Source organism: Talpa occidentalis, unplaced genomic scaffold (genome assembly GCF_014898055.3).
Source record: "Talpa occidentalis isolate TD23 unplaced genomic scaffold, MPIMG_talOcc4v2.1 talOcc4.14, whole genome shotgun sequence".
NCBI lineage: Eukaryota > Metazoa > Chordata > Mammalia > Eulipotyphla > Talpidae > Talpa > Talpa occidentalis.
Window position 1 is genome coordinate 29,829,028 of NW_023601433.1, and position 17,956 is coordinate 29,846,983.

At 35.4% G+C, this 17,956-nt stretch overlaps 1 long non-coding RNA gene across 1 annotated transcript in view; it reads left to right on the forward strand.

Moving 5' to 3' along the window:
- Nucleotides 1-1,305: 1,305 nt before the first annotated feature.
- Nucleotides 1,306-17,956, forward strand: part of LOC129145825 (uncharacterized) — a 94,955-nt gene continuing 78,304 nt past the window's right edge. Inside the window, exons 1-2 of the long non-coding RNA XR_008551917.1 lie at nt 1,306-1,396; nt 1,483-1,549. This is a non-coding gene — a long non-coding RNA (uncharacterized LOC129145825). The remainder of the gene's footprint in view (nt 1,397-1,482; nt 1,550-17,956) is intronic.

The following is a 17,956-nucleotide window of genomic DNA, read 5'->3' on the forward strand; positions in this document are numbered from 1 at the left end:
GGAGGGAGAGGGATCAGAGGGAGGGAGGGAGGAGCACAGGGGACTGTGGTGATGGTGCATAGGTACATTGGGGAAGGAAACTCTATGGGGACTACAGGGTGAGGGTGGGAGGTGTGGGTGGGAAGCAAACATTGTTAAAAATGAACAATCATGTAAAAAATATATTAAAAGGAAGAGGATGCTAAAATACAGCAGCGAAAGACCTCATTATGTGTCCTTATCATACAATAAACATTATCTACCATAAAAAAACCTGTATTTTTTTTTTGCGTAGAACTGGGGTGCAGGCCAGAAGTAGGGGGGTAGATGGTTTGTGTGAGACGATTCACCAGAGACAGAGTGGGGAACAGCACAGGCAGCCTACTGAAATCTGAAATACACTGCTAAGGGGAGCAGTGAATGGAACAGGAGAGGTCTGCTGCACCATGCGGGTTAGCTCCCTGGCCAGGATGGAATTCAGGCCTTGGTGATGGGTGTTGGCAGTGATAGCATTGAGCAACCCCTAGACCATGTGGGAGACCCAAAATCTCAGTTTTACATTAAACTCAATTTATATCTCAGATTTATATTAAAATATCAATTTTATGATTTTTTAAAAGATTTATTTTATTTATGCATACAAGAACTGGGGTACAAGCCAGAGGTATAGGGGGTGAGAGGATTCACCAGAGACACAGTGGGGAGCAGAACAAGGAGATCTACTGAAATACACTGCTGAGGGGAGCAGCAGGCTGGACTGGAGATGTCTGCTGTGCCATGTGGGTTAGCTCTGGCCAGGGATGGAACTGATGCTGCAGTGCTGGCAAGGGGTCGAAAGCGCTGTCTTTAACCCCTATGCCATCAGGGAGGTCCCAAAAGATTTTTGAGGAGATACTGCATAAGCCATTGTGGCACAAAATTTATTTTGAGCTGAAAGCAATTTATGTTCTTGAAATCCCTAGTTGCCTAAATGTAGAAAATTCAAAAGAAACTAAGGGTTATAAATGCCTTCCCCAGAGCAACTCCAAAATTCTCTTTTCAGTGAGAAGTCGTCACCACACTCAAACTTACATTATCACTCTTATGCCCCCTGCCTATTCTTCTAATGGCCCATTTATAGTATGTAAGTGCCCTTTTGTTGGATGATCAGTGAGTCATAAATAAGCTCCACCCACTGATGTTTTATGAACTCTGCCCCCACCTCCGAGCCAGAGAGCCCAGGCAGGGAGGACTACAACTCCCATCATGCCATGCAGCTCCATGACTTTTGACTTCCTGAAGGGGCGTTACCAGCAACTAAGGGTGGAATTAAGCAACCAGAGTTGATGAAAAGTCAAAGACCTGTAGACCTGCAGGAAGCTGCTTGGTTTTGCTTGCCCTCCGCAGAGTGCACCCGGGATCCCAGAAAGCATTACCGGTAGCTCTCTCTCTCTCTCAACACAGGGCCACTATATGCAATTAACTTTATTTTATTCTTGCTAATCTGTCCTTTTGTCTGTTTAGTTTTCAGGCCCCCTATAAATGAACCCATAAGAGTAGAGGAAAAGTTCTCCCCAACTCTGCATACCTGGTAAGTCTTTTGGTTATAACGCATTAACTTGGCAGATCTATGGTGTCTGTACATGAAGGTCATTTTTTGGGAACTTTCAGTTTCTTGTGAGAAGAATCCTCAAATCTCAGGTCTTACAGTCATATCCTCCAGAGGAGGGAGAAGGTGCAAAATATCTCACAGTTCCCTGAAGGTGTCTTTCACTTAATCCGCCTGCTTTGGTCCTGTGCTAACTCCCCTCAATTTGATATTATGGAGCTCCGAGCCTTTCTCGTTACATTTCTATAAAAATTAAATGTTGGATAAATGTCCTGCCGAGGCAAGAGTTAGTGGGCTTACATTCTGCTATTTGTAGGCTAGCGGTAACTTTCAAGTATTCGGCTTTGACTTTTTCTTTATTTTTGAGGGATTTTGTCTTTTTCATTTCTGTATTGTAATGTGATATTTCAGAGGGGAGGAGAGTCCTCCATGTTTTTAACAGTGTTGGATGTGGTGGTCTTGATTAAGTTAATCAATCTGTACTGCTTTTTTATTTTTAATTAAATGTTATGATGATTTATTTGTAAAGTCCAGGGGTGCTGAGGAACCCTGAGGTTCTTGACTCTCATGCAGGAAAGAATTCTTGGGGCAGTAGTAGATTCAAAGTGTGTGTGGGCAGATTCAGAGAATTACATCTTGGGTCCAAAGGTTGCTGATGTAAATGCTTGCTTAGTTTGAAGGGCAGTGGCTCATAAATGGGATCCTGAATGGGTTTGGACAACTTTTGCTTAACCTAAAGGGGGCAGGAATTTACAGATGAGAGAATGAGATTTGGCCAATTTTGTTTATCAAAAGCACCTGACCCCTAACCTACTGTTAGATAATATAGAACTTTACAACTAGTGGCACCTGGTGTAAGATTAACTAATAGGGTTTGAATCAAACTAATAAGGTTTGCATCATTTTGTTCTAAAATGTCCTAAATTCCTGTTCTACCTCAGAAATAGAGAATTTAGGGAAACATTGTGAAAGACTTTGAAAAGATTACTGGTGTCTTCAAAAGAAAACATGACGTTGTCTGAGTAGTGCTGTGGAAACTGGTTCTTTCATTGTCCTTAGACTCTTGTACATGTTGAATGTGTTAGTGATACAAATAAATCTTGACAACAGAAATGCAAATTTCCTTGAAGGTAGTGTTATTTTTTTCCCTCTTAATATTGGTCAGTTTTACACCTAGTAAGAAATTTATATCAGCATTTCTGAATAACCAAATATTTGCTCTTTGGATTCTCTTCTGAACCCCTTGTACTGGTTCCTGGATTCTCTCCCTTGCTGATTCCCACATTAATGAGTTGATATTTGACATGCATCTATTTCATATTTGTGTGAGAGTCATTATCCTATCTTTTAAAGAGTATTCTTCAACAATGAATTTATACACTGTAAAGCCCTAGAAAATAATTTTTGTTATCATTTTATCTGAGTGAAATCATAGTTTTATGTTCAGTTTGCAAAGATGAAAAAACATTGCTTAAAGAGTAGTGATTATGGAATGGCATGGGTAACATGAATGAAGGTAAAATATTCAGACACCATTAAAAGAGCATTGTCTCATGGGGACATTATGTCGACTTCTTGAATTTGGGAAACAGATACATCATTTTAAATGTAAACTTCACTACTGGCAGAGTGATATTTGTGAGTCAAAGGATCTCCTTATGTCTCAGTTTTCTCAAGTGCAAAATAAAGATGATAATAAGTCACTTCAAGGAGTTCTTGTGAAGAGTAAGTAAAATAACCCATATAAATTACTTAGCAGAGTGTCTCTTATGTAATAAGAATTAAATACCTGGTAACTACAAATGATACCAGATATTTGTGTTCAGAGATATGGGAAATAAATAGCATTATTACAAATAACTACAGTAGGTATTAAAAATAAAGGGTCATAATATTTGAATTTTTTCCTGATATGTCATAAAAAAGGTAAAAAATCTTATCCTTCTGCATTATGAAAATAATATGAATATTTGGTACAAACAGGAAATGAACTGTTATGTTGAATTTCTTTTCTTAGAAAGTTAGTGATCAGAATTGTCATTATTAGTATAAAAAGTTATCTTAATATATTTGATTTTTTATCATTTCCATGGAATATTATAATAGTTGGTCACGTTAATGCAAGGCCCTCAAGCATTCTTCTCTAATAAAAACACCTCACATTCTTTCCTCTAAATTTCAAGTCTCTTTTATGTATATTGACCTTGAGCAATGATAATAGCTACTGCTTATGAGAGGAGAAATAGAATTAACCATTCATTCTTCTCACTGGAAGGATATTTGATGCTGCAATGCTGTGACTAGAGCTGATAGCTGGGAAGGTATTTTAGCTAATGAAGCATGCTCACAAACATACCACTAGATGTTCTTGTACTGTTCCTGTAAAGCAGGTTGCTTTTAATTATTAAAATTTCATTTCCTATTGATAATTTGAACACTATAACTTTTCTTCTTTTGCTAAGCATACCTGATTGTTTTTAAAATAGTTTACAACTTTAACAGAGGGTAGGAAGCAATCTGGGGAGAACAGAATCAGAAAGAAGAGACATTTGTTGGATTTTCTTGCTCCTTTCTTCATAAATGTCTTGTTTGGAGGAATGCCATGAAAAGGAATGTTGTGGGTTACTGATGATTTCAATGGTTTCTATTTCATTTGCTTTCATGAGCATAAATAAGACAAACTAGACTAAATTTCCTCTGTGCTGATATCATGAATTCCGAGAAATAAAGCACCAAAAAAGCTCAAAGATAATACACAGGGACTATGAAAATGCTAGCACTATCTACAACATTACTCAGGGTAGAATTAAAATAATGTTTACCTGAACGGTTCTTGAATAAACAGAGAAACTAGGTTGATTAAAGAGACATCAGTCATGAGGTTTGCTAATCAAAAGGGTAGGAGACTATAATACTTTTTAAAATGACCACTGTGAGACCCACCTTATCAGCCTGTTATCTCATCAATGTTCATAGTAACAAGTGCTCTCCACCCTTGCCCACTTTTCATATGTCTTTTATGAGGCAAAGACTGAGGCATAGAATGTGTAAAAGAATTGCTTCAGGTAACCCAGCTAACAAGTGGTGAAGCTGGTATTTGAGCTCAGCCCCATATGGTTTCAAAGAGAGTACACTTTTTTTTTTAACTTATTTATTTTATTTATTTATACAAGCACTGGGTACAGTCAGAAGCGCGGGAGGGTGAGAGAATTCACCAGAGCCAGAGCGGGGAGAAGAACAGGCAGAAGGACTGAAGTACACTGCTGAGGGGAGCAGCAGGCGGCAGGAGCGGTCTGCGCGCCATGCGGGACCCTCCTCAGGTGGCCTGGGAGCAGCCAGGGATCGAACCCACGCTGCAGAGGCTGCGGGCAGCCTCACAACCCAGCGCTCAACTGCTGCGCTGGGGAGGCCCAGAGAGTGCACTTTCTTACGTGGTTCATGTCAAACTAAGATGGAAAAAGAGTATCTTGCAAGCCTTAAGTTTGATGTTAGAAAGCAAGACCAAAAAATCTTAGAAACCAGAAGAATGAATAAGGTGTATAATTTTTAGTTTTAATTTTGATTAAACAATTTAAGGTGTTCTATTCATAACTTGCTTCTTTTGAGGCGGGTTAAAACAGACATTCTGTTCTTCACTGATGAAAATTGAAGGCATCTTATATTTGGTGCATATCCAACCATTTTCAGACACTGTCAATGAGATTACTTTTTCTGGTAAATACTGGAGGCTGAGATTCCTCCCTGTTTCTGATGAGAGCTGTTCAACCATAAGGAATAACTGGGTTTTCCCCTTTATGGTCATTGCTTTTATGTATCAATTTTATGATCCTTTATAGCTGATTTTTAGGGATATTATTTGATAGAAGTTAAGGATAATTAATTTTTTAGGCTTTTTTCTTCTTTGACAAGTAGTTTTGCAGGTAAATTGTTACAAGGAAGGTCATGAGTTACAACTTTAGAAAGGCTAAATAACCTTCCAGAAGTCAAACTGCTTTTAAGGGATTGAACCAGGACTGATTGCAAGAAGCCTTTCCCTATAACCTGTTTTCTAGACCACTAAAATATACTCCTTTTTCACTGGATTATTCCTGTATCACAGTCTAAGAAATGCATTTCTTAGAAACCTAGTGCACAGGTAGGGTGTGAAGGACTGAAAGTTTATGTCCCTTCCCCAAATTTATATATTAAAGCCCCAAACTCCACAGTATTTGGAGATAGGACCTTCATGGAGGTCATTGGGGTTACAGGAAGTTATAAGGATGGGGCCATGATCTGAGGACTAGTGTTCTTATAAGAAGACACACAAAGACCTCTCTCTCCAACGTGTTTGAACTTTACGAGGAGTATATTTCCAAAATGACATTTCTATAGTTTAAAAGTACTTCACAGACCAGGAAGAAGGATCTTACCAGGAGCCAAATTGGTGGGCATCTTTATCTGGGACTTCTAGGCTGCAGAACTGGAAAAATTATTGCTTCAAACCACAGTCTTTGGCATCTTGTGATGGCAGCAAAACTAGACTAAGATACAGGGTTTATCTCATTTGTTTCTTTTCTCTTAGGAATCCTATTGTTTCCCATCTCTTACTCAATGTCTGAGTGATATTTTTCAGATATATTTTGTCCAGTTTTTGAACTTTATTTTTATGTGTGCGAAAGAGTGCCAAAGGGGTATGCCCAATCCGTTATTTCATTGCAACTGCAGTGGAAGTCCTTTAATACATTATTTGTTTCTGCTTTTGAGTTAGACAATATAAAAAGCAGCAGAGGATTTGGGCCACCGCTTTTAGTTCTAGAAGTCCAGAGCAATAACTCTCCGTAAAGATTATTGAACAGGAAGTTTAAAAGTAATTCTTGCACATTTCCTTCCTGTCCCTCTTCATACACCATCCTCACATTTCTGTTTATAACTACTGATACTCTAAAACAATATATCCAAAAGCATTACATTAAAACAGTACTACAGATACATATTTTGGGAAATCCCTACTACAATTCTTCCCTGTTTGTTCAAAATGCAAGTTAGTATATTCAAAGCTATGAGAACTTTCTTATTTTAACTCAAAACTTTCCTTTGTTATTGAAGATGTATTTTAGCAACATTTTGAAATTCTTGTTTTACCCAGCACTTTTTGAGAAATACTATCTAGCTTTATGGAGAAGTTAAAGGTGATGTAGGTACCTTGATATTTTAACTTACGTGTCTATTAGTTCTTTCACTAAAGTCATGGTAACCTTTCTGAGCTTCTATTTTTCATTTAAAATATGAAAGTGTTATGAGAATCAAATGAAATAATACATGCTAAAATGCTTAACTCAGTAGATACTGACTGAATAATTGTTAGTTTTACTCTGTCTTTGTCAAATATTGTGATCCTATACCTATGAATCACATACAGTGTTAAAAACCAGTGTTACCTCAAAAAAAAATACATAACTTCCAAATAGTTTTAGACAGTGAAAGCATTCTAAAGATAATTATAATTGTATATATAATAAATAATAAAAATATTAAAAACATTAAAACCATAAACTTAACCAAAAATTTAATTGTCTTTGTATCATTTTTAAAATTTTTAACTTGATATAGTCTCTAAGCAATAAGGGACACTTTGTCTGTGTTATGCTTAGTGCCAGGGAGTGTGTTTCTATGATAGAATAAATGTTTTATAACTATTTATCTTAATTTCAAGTGGAATAGTCCATTACATTTTGTATTTATTGCTTATTTTCAGCATAAGTTTTGAAAGAAGTGTAAGTGTAAATTTAGAAATATATTTTTCTCTTTATTCAAATATATTTTAATTGCTCTCTATGGAATTTTGACAAGCATTGGAGCTAAATGTAACCTAATTCAGGAGACTCATTAAGGTGAATAAATTTCACTGCTCAATCCTATGAGATATCAGAGTGTGCTTGGGCAGAAAGCTGGGGGAGGATGCTTGTTGATTAATCGGACTGAGTGGAGAGCCATCGCTTCCAGGACTCTGACCAACCCCACTCCTACGCAACTAATCAATTGGCTCTTGCCTTCATTGTACTCTACTAATCATTTGAGGAAAAATCTGAAATTTTTCTCTTCTCCCATACTCTGTTTTATTATTTACATATTTCCTTTAATATCTCACAATACCCACTGGGCTGGGGTCATATTTATTTATTTATTCATTTTTCCCAGCAAAGAATAGAGTGTTTAACATGAAAGATGTATTTGAGAAGTGATGTTAAATTAAATCTTTATCTGCTTCTGTCAATTTAAGAATGCTGTGATCTGGCATAAAAGCATGTGTCTTGGCTTTGCACTTGCTTTATTTCAGCTAGGAAGCTGAGATCCAGATAAGTATTGAAAATACTTTTACTCTACAATATCTAGTCAATGTAATTGAGAACAATGACTATATCAGTGTATTTCCCCAATTGAAAAATCTATTTCACATAGTTGATATTGAATATGTATCAAATTGTGACATTGAAATTTTAATTTAAAATACATTTCATAATAAATGTAATAAATATACATGCTAAAGTTTTCTAATTTGAAATTTTTCTATTAAAAAGTCTTCAAATTTTAAGAGCTAAATTTCCTTTTTATATATTAGAAACATTGATCTTTTTTTTTTTTCCAGAATTTGCAAATTCATTTCTGAAAATTGTTACAGAGTTACAACTATTTTCAAAATGCTTTCCTTTATACTTTCACTCTTGGGACAGAATAACTTTAAGAAAAAGGAAATCAGTATTATCTGCAATATAAGGAATAAACAGAAGTGCAAATAATTTTTTTTTTTTTTTATAGAGGCATGTTTTTATTTATTTATTTATTATATTTGTTTGTTTTTGTTTATACATGCACTGGGTACAGTCAGAAGCGCGGGAGGGTGAGAGAATTCACCAGAGCCAGAGCGGGGAGCAGAGCAGGCAGAAGGGCTGAAGTACACTGCTGAGGGGAGCAGCGGGTGGCAGGAGAGGTCTGCGCACCATGTGGGATCCTCCTCCGGTGGCCGGGGAGCAGCCGGGGATCGAACCGGCGCCGCAGAGGCCGCCGGCAGCTTCGCAACCCAGCGCTCAACCGCTGCGCCACCGGGGAGGCCCAGTGCAAATAATTTTTAAATGACTTGTTTTTTTATGAGTCAGCTACACCTGGACTGTATCCCAGCTATTACTAAGTTCCAAACCAAAGTGCCTCACTCCTGAAAATGAAGTCTGTAGTTCTTAGCCAAAAGTTTGTAAGTCAAATCTTCATGTATGCCAGTCAGTTGCTTTTCCCATGGTGCTCACCTACCCTTTAAGTCCAAATTATGTTGCTAGAATTACAAAGTGAGTGTTTGAACTGACCAATGAAAATAATTGTGTTAAAGCACTGTTCATGTCTATAGTGATAAAGGAGATTCTGCTCGTCATGATAACTATTCTGACAGATCGATACAAAAATTACCTTGAAAGTCAGTGTTGCTTTCAACCTGAGATATGATATTAATCTATTCAAATGTTCTAACTCCATGTTGATTTGCATTTGATTTGTACGTCTTATATGAGACAAAATCATCTAGCACCAGAAATATTTTTATTCAAGTTTCTTTTATTTTAATGAATTGTACATTAACTCTGGCAGCAACTTTTATATAGATATAGAGCAGAATTGTATAGATAATGTGTGTGGGCTGTCAAAATTTCTTAATTCTGTTACCCACCTTCACTTAATTGACATGCCAGGTTAATTGATACAGTCTCCTTGCTCAGCAAAACAAAATTGACTGCACATAATAATACAGTCTTTTCAAGTGTTTTGTTTTCAGTTTCACACTTAGGGCTATGTGGAATGCTCAGAACTGCTCCAATTGTTAGCATTTCTCTAATTTCGTGCTTCCAATTAAATTATCAATAATCATTCTACTTGTTTACACAAAACCTATCTATGACACTAGTAATTACTATTGTAAATTTTATTTAAATAAATCTGATTTACCAACTGTAATAAAATAATTACTTGCTTTTATGAAAATTATCTTGATTTCTTTGCAAAGAATCAGTAGTGAGTTTAAAAGTGAGCAAGATAATTGTGATAAATTGGGAAAATACAAATCAAGAGGGTTTCTAAATTTATTTTGCAGCAGACATAAGGTTGTTTTAAGTTTACTGAAGCTGAAAATCATGAAAATCCCCTTTCAGTATTTTTTTCCAATAAACACAAAATGAAACTCAGATAACCTGTGCTTAAAGAAAAAAGGTTGTTTTTACCTTCTCAAAAATATTCAAATAAATGCACATATATTTACTGTAGATTAAAAGAAAATACTGAAAATATTTTTAAAAATATGCACATGTTTAAGTTAATTTCTCTGACTGACTGGACCAGGACACCATAACACCATATTTGGGCAAAGTGTTTGCTGGGCTTTTTTGTGTTTGTTTGTTTGTTTGTTTCCTGCATATATACAGTTGAAGCAAATTTTAAAAGTAATTCAAAATAACATGCTTTAGACTACTTCGTGATCCATTTTAAGCTGCAAATATTTTCAGAAACAACTGGTGCCATGGTGGTTATTTTAAAATATGAAAGATAATAGTAGTGTGATTGACTTTTCAGTTTTTATCTTTTTAACCTATATTAACTTAAATGGAACTTTATTAAATATTTTATTAAATTTTATATTTTTACTACACATTGATGAGATGAGGCTTAGAGAATTTTTAAAATCTTTTATAACATTTTTGAGTTAATAATTGGTTTATAACACTGTATATGATTCATTCAGAGGTACAGGTTCACACTTTTTCAGGTATGTTACCAGTCACTCCTACCACTAAGACACTAACAGTCGTCTCCCACAGACATACATTTTAAAACACCTAAAATTTTATCAATGTTATAGTTTCCCATATTGACAAAACCTTGTTATAAAGATTATTTAACTGTTGTACAAGTTTCATTTGTATGGATCAAATATCAATTTGAAGTATTTTCACATATTATTAGCAAAAGAAGACATCTAGATTTATTGATATATTTAATTTGTCATACAGCTGAACATTTGACTTAATTTCTTTTTAAATATTTTAAGCATTTTTTCACTTTTGATTTTTGACAATTGATGTTTTCAATAATTTAATTTGAATTAAAATTTTTCTTAAAGATATACAAAACTTTTATATAATCAAATATCCCCTTTTTTCTTTGGCCCTTTTTGTTCTCAGTTTCCTCTCAAGACTGTCTTCCTTCCATCATGGTATTTATTATAATTCAATTTCCTCACTCATTTGGCTTGAAAGTTTTTTTTCTATAATTTAATTGCTATCATTATTAGCTGTGTGTACTTTGGCAAATATTAAAACTTTAGTTTCCTGGTAAAATATGCATATTATTATTAGCTCTCAGGTGGTGAGACTAAATTTTACATGAAAATGTACACATAAAACATGGAGAAGAGCATTTACCACAGTTGGGTCTAGTCAGTGTCAACTTTTACTATTTTATAGGCTTGATGTGAAGTTATTTTCTCAATTGTTTCAGTATTATTCATTGGTTATCTCTCCCTCACTTTGATTTATACTTTATAGTTTTAAATATTCTAATTTTGTGTGTGCATATATGAGGGTTATTGTTTTTCCTTTGCTGTGTAGCTTATTGCACCCATACAATATAGGTCAGTATCTTTTTATACAATATACTCCTTTAATTTTTTATTTTAACATATATCATTTTTTAAATTTTTAGACAATATTTGCTTCCCCCCACCCCCTCAGACTGAGTATCCATAGAATTTCCTTCCCCATGGCACCCGTGCACCATCACCACAGTCCCCTGTGCTCCTCCCTCCCTCCCTCTGATCCCTCTTCCACCTCCTCCCCTGCAGTATGTCTCTGGTTTATAATTCTGTTTTTGCTTTGTTGTATTTTGTACTGTTACTATTATTATTATTTTTTACACTGATGTCTTATTTGGTTCCCCTATATTCCTGTTATAAGTGAAACCATACGATATTTTTCTTTTTCCTTCTGTCTTATTTCACTGAGCATAATTCCTTCTAGCTCCATCCACGTTGCTGCAAAAGGCATGAGTTTATCTTTTTTGAATAATATTCCATTGTGTATATGTACCACATCTTCTTGATCCAGTCATCTATTTTTGGGCATTTGGGTTGTTTCCAGGTTTTACCTGTTGTAAATAGTGCTGCAATAAACATTGGTGTACAGGTGCTCTTTTGTATCACTGTTTTTGTGTCCTTTGGGTAGATCCCTAGTAGTGGAATTGCCGGATCATATGGTAGCTCCATTTTTATATACTCCCTTAGTTAATGAAAAGAAATATTCCATTTGTACCAATTAAGATAGGAAAGATTATGCCACACAGAATAGTTACCAGTGATGATAAAAAGTTCATTTCTTGCACGCATTATATGTCAAATATATATTGTCATGTGATTCAGCATTAATATTCACTTAGGATTCCAGGCTGAAGGGGTTCATCTTGAAATGGGCTTCTACATTTAGCTCCCTAGGGTGAATGAAACATGGTATATAACAACTGGTCCCTTTAAGCTTTCATTGATAAGTAACACATATCATTTTCTTCTGCATTTCATTGAATAAAGCTCATCATATAGCTACTCAAAATTAAAATAAAGGTAGAAAGTTAAGTTCAAATATGTGCCTGGAAAAGGAAGTACATTTTTTATGAAAAGCCCTATTATATACCAAACCATCTTTTCTCTTTTTTCAAAATGGTTTATTTGTTCTGGCTTTTTCACTTTTCCAGAAAAAAAATGGAGTCTTTCCAAAATTTCAAGGCAATTTTAATTTATAGCACATTGGATACATTTGGGGAAAATTTTGAACACAAGAATTTTAGAGATTTATAATTTATATTAAAAATACTTCTTTCCTCAAGTGTCTTACATATTTCTTGATGCATTTAATCTTACAACTTTGTGTTAGCAACTACTTTGAGAAAGGGAAATCTCTGTTCTTACCATGTTTTCTAATTAGATATGTGATCACTGGTATTTAGAAGGCTATTCTCATACATTTTCGTTATCCTCATCAAACAATACATTTGCTAATTGTTAAACTTACAGTTTATTCTCTCCGAACTAGTAATTATTCTTTTGATATACAAACATGTCATTTGTAATAATGATGATTTTTATACCTTTCCAGTAATCAAGCGATAAATATCTGTTTGGTGTCTTCCTGCATTAGTCCCAAATTGTAAACAATTTTAGCATGTAATGGAAAGCAAAAAGAATGCCTTCAAGCATAATGATCACAGCAGATTATTTTGTCCTCTATGTGCTGTAGATGGGAAAATTATAGGCATGAATGAATTTATGTCTCTTCTGCTTTCTTCTTGCCAAAACCTTTTCCATTCTTCTAAGAGATAAGCCGAACTGAAAGCATTTCTCACTCAGGGGTTGGCTGGAGATGGCTACTATGTGTGGATGTCTAAGTTTCATCATCCAGGACAGAAATCAGTATCTCAGCTACCAGGATGCAGAATATTCTTGGTAAGACAGGAAACATATTTGAAATGAACCTCTCTGGTTTAGAAGAGGTTTGGCTTCCCTTAGGGTCAGGGAACCCTGTAGAGTTTCATGCTGAAAAGGTGGCCACACCTTTGCTGTTGCCTAAGCAGAGTATCTGTCCTATATACTCCCCCACCCCATTTTTGGACAGTATTTGATTTCTCCCCAATATAGTCTGTAGTTCTCCCACCACCATAGCACCCAAGATCCATCACCTTAGTCCCTTGTGCTCTTTCCTCCCCTGTGTTGATCCTTGTCCGGAGCCACATGGAGCATGCGCCATGTTGCGCATGCTCGCAAGTTAGGTTTCGGTTTCTGTTTCGCCTTCGGAGAAACCACTGCGTTTCCGGAAAATCACGTGGGACTGAGAGGTACGAGGGGAGGAGCGAGGGGGGATAAGAAGGGAACCACGGGAGAGACTGGAGAGACTGCGTGGAGGAGAAGGAGAGAGACTGCGTAGAGGATGAGGCGAGGAGACCTCGAGAGGGAGACTGTGGGAAGGATACTGTGTAGAGACTTTGAGAGAGGACACTGAGAAACGTACTGAGAGAGGAGCACAGAGAAGGCCAGGGAAGGTAGTAGGACAGGGAAAGGAAAAAACATGTAAAAGTAGGACAAGGAAAAAGGAAAAATAAAGAAGCAAACGCTAGCGTCAAGTTGTCAAGCCCCTCATTTCAATCCTCAGCCCTTCTCTTTCTGTGCCTCCGAATCCCGCCGGTCGGGACAGAGCCTTCTCCCTCTCCTGCTATATGCCTCAGATGTGTGGTCAGCTTTCAAGTTTTTTCTTTCTCCTGACCCTTTGCTTGGATTCCCTATATTCCACATATAAGTGAAACCATCCGATATTTATCTTTCTCCTTTGGACTTGTTTTACTTAGTATAATACCTTCCAGTTCCACCTATGATGCCACAAATGACATGAGTTTATTTATTTTTTTTGATCACTGAGTGGTATTCCATTGTGTGTGTGTGCACATGTATGTACGTAAAATTTTTTGATTCATTTATTTATTTTTGGGCATTTAGGTTGTTTCCTGTATCTTAGTTATGTAAATAGTGCTCAAATAAACATTGGAGTGCAGGTTCCCATTTGAATTAGTGTTTTTGTGTTCTTTGAATAGATTCCTAGGAGTGGAATCGCTGCATCATATATATATATCCATTTTTTAGTGTTTTGAGGAAACTCCATACAGCTTACTATAGTGACTGTAAGAGTTTACATTCCCATTTATAGTCTCACCATCAGTTTAAGAGGGTTCTTTTTCTCCACATCCTCATTAGCATTTGTTGGTCCAAGTTTTTTTGTATGTGCCATTCTCACTGGTGTGAGGTGGTATCTCATTGTGTTTTGATTTACATTTTCCTGATAACTAGTGATGTTGAACAATTTTTCATATGCCTTCTCCTTTGGAGAAGTGTCTTTTTTTTTTAGCTCTTCTCTCCATTTTTTGACTGAGTTGTTTGTTTTGTTTTTGTTAGTTTGTGTACACTCTTTGTGGAACTTTGATATCAGTCTCTTATCAGTTGTGTGGTGTGCAAATATTTCCCCCAATTCAGTAGGATATCTATTTGTTTTGTTACCAACTCTTTTGCTGTATATAACTTTTTTAATTTGATGTAGTCCCAGATGTATTTTCCTTGCATCTGGAGATGAGTCTTCAAAAATGTTTCTGATATTTTTGTCATAGAGTATTTTGTCTGTGTTTTTGTCTATATATTTTATGGTTTCAGGTCTTATATCCAACTCTTTTATCCATTTTGAGCTGATTTTTATGTATGGTGTGCGATGGTAGTCTAGTTTCATTCTCTTACATGTGGCAGTCCAGTTTTCCCAGCACCACTTATTGAAGAGGTGTTCCTTATTCCAGTGTATATTCTTTGTTTCTTTGTCATAGATTAGTTGACCATAGATGCATGATTTTATTTCTGGGCTTTCAATTGATTCCATTGTTTTTTGTGTCTGTTTTTGTGTCAATACCATGCAGGTTTTATTATTAGGACTTTGTGGTATAGTTTGAAGTCTGGGAATGTAATGCCTCTGTTTTTCCCTCTTTTAGTCAGGAGAGCTTTAGCTATTTGGAGTTGTTTTGTGTTTCCATTTGAATTTCAGCAGTATATCTCCCACTTCTTTGACCAATGTCATTGAGATTTTTATTGGACTTGCATTGACCTTTCCATTACCTCGTGTAAGAATCATCTTGAGAAAGATTTTGAAACCAGAAAAGAGTTTGAATTTCATCCTGAAAAGTTTTTGAAACTTTATGAAGATTTTTTTTTAGATTTATTTATGCATACAAGAACTCTAGTGTAGGACGGGGGTGGGGTGGGGTGAGAGAGGATTCACCAGAGACAGAGTGGGAAACAGAACAGGCAGATTTACTGATATACACTGCTGAGGGGAGCAGTGGGCGTGACAGGAGACATCTGCTGTGCCATCTGAGTTAGCTCCCTGGCTGGGATTGAACTCATGATGCAGGGGCTGGCACCAGAGAAGCCCTTTGTGATGATTTTTTGAAGACTTTTGTATTAATTAACTTATGTCTTGAAAAAGCATAAGCTTCCTTTTCTGATTTAACAAACTAAACACTAATACAGGAGTTCTAACTTCTAATGTAACATGAGTCCAAATAGAAGCTATTGATGCCTTTTCTAGAAATTAAAAAAAAAAAGTAGTATACAAAAGAGACTGTGAGATATATATCTATATCTATATCTAAATGCCTTTATACACATCTCTGTATGTATATATACACACATATTTGTTATATATACCTGTAGATATATATATATATATATATAAAACAACATTTGAATAAAATTATACATGTTTCTATTAATCCATTGGTAGAACTATCTTGTACAACAAAGCTCTAGTTGTGGGTCATTCCACATAAAGTCAGTGAGCATAAATGTTATTTTAGGAAATCGCTTCATAACAGCAGAAATGCGATGTGAAAGTGTGCACCTATTGGTGACAAATCCACATGCACTGTTGATTTTTATGTAGTTTGTTGACTTGCAGCTGAAAAAAGGTTAAATTTTGGCTGCAGTTTAGTGAAAATGAAACTACTGAATTCTAGTTCTTGAACCGTAGGTTAGGAATCCTTGTTTTAAGAGATCACATTGCTATTGTTGAGGCTGAAAATGGCATGTTTAGAGCCTCCTAAAGTAAAGTTCACATCTGTTTCCATTGAGAATGTTCAGGATAGGTATTTAGGATTGTAGAGAATTAATAAACATATCACCAGCCCCACAATACTGACGTGAACTGGTGTCTTTGAAAATAAATTCTTAAAATTAGCTATGTAACACGTTTACCTGAATATAAGCATAGAAATTCATTAATAATCATAAACAACTTATTGGAAGGAAAACATACATTAGCAATCTATGAGGTATTGCTTAAAAGACTTAGTAAACTGTGTGCTCTCTTATGATAGAAATTTGCCTTTGTTCTCATCTATAAGAAAATAAAGATGTCTTAAGTAGTGGCAAACTCCAATCATATTTTCATAGCATGAAATGAGGTCAATTTTATTCTCAGTTATGACCCAAACTACAGCCTCATTCAGTGTTTTAAGAGTTTACTTTTTAAAGTATCTTGTAATGGCATGATTTCTTGTACAGTATATCTAAATCATTGCTATATGGAGGAAGAGTAAGATAAAATATTTTTATATTTATATTTATTTTTATTTTATAAATTTTTTATAAAAATATTTTTGTCATTAACTTTCAAAAATTACTTTGAAGAAAATCTATGTAGTAAGAATGGCTTTTTTTATTATTCTAAGTACACAGGAGAAAATGCCAACAGAAGGGAATATTATATTTTAATTTGAATTACATGCTTTCTAACAGAAAATAAGCTATGCTATATTTAGGGCTGTAATTAGTAACTAAATTATTATCTTTTCTTACTGGTTTTGATACAAGTCTTTTTGCCACAAAAAAGAGAAAGTGCCTCAGTTAAAATCTTCTAAAAGAGTCTCCCTCTTTTACTGTTTTTGGGTGCTCATTTGGCAAATTATCACTATTTATATACACAAACTAAATGCTTTTCTTTGTCCATGTAGAAACATTAGAAAAGTATCCATTTGCTGTTAGAAAAAATAATAGCTATAAAGCAATTCAGAGAGTTGAGTTCTACAACTTAGAAATCTCTCAGTGCAAATATTAGTAGATAGGTATTAACATTAAATATAAATTTTAAAATATATTAAAAATACTTCCCATTTGCCTCGAGTCTCTCTATGCCTCCCTAAAATTTGAAGCAAAGGTTAGATATCTAAAGGGACTACTTTGTAAGTGAAAAAAATTCTACAGGAAGAAGAGAGGAGAAATGTGAGACAAAATATATAAAAGTCTCCAGCATGCAAAATGTGAAGTCTTGAAGAAGAGACCTTGACAAATATCAGAGAACTTTCACAGCATGCCCCACCCCCACCACATGGTATGCCAGGGAGGGACATGGCACCAGAAAAGGACACAGTTCTTACTTGAAGAAACATATAGCCCACCTGGGATATAAATATGTCAGTATGGCTATGAGGTGAGCTTTTAGGTGGTTCAGAATCAAGGAACTGGGACATGCTATAAAGAACCAGAAAAAAATACCTGGCTTCAGGAAATAATGAATAATATTTATGAAAGTATGAAATATGAAACATGAAAAATTAAGAAGTCATGTATGATTCCAATCACAGGGCAGGATGAAACACTGACTCTAGGAAGACCAGATTCTGGGCGGTCAAGTGTCCTGTTTTCAGGACCTATGATATACTCTAGCAAGGGAATTTAATAGTTCTTAATGGGGTGCTTAATCCACAATGAGGAACTTGTCATATCTTTCAGGGTAGCCCCATAGG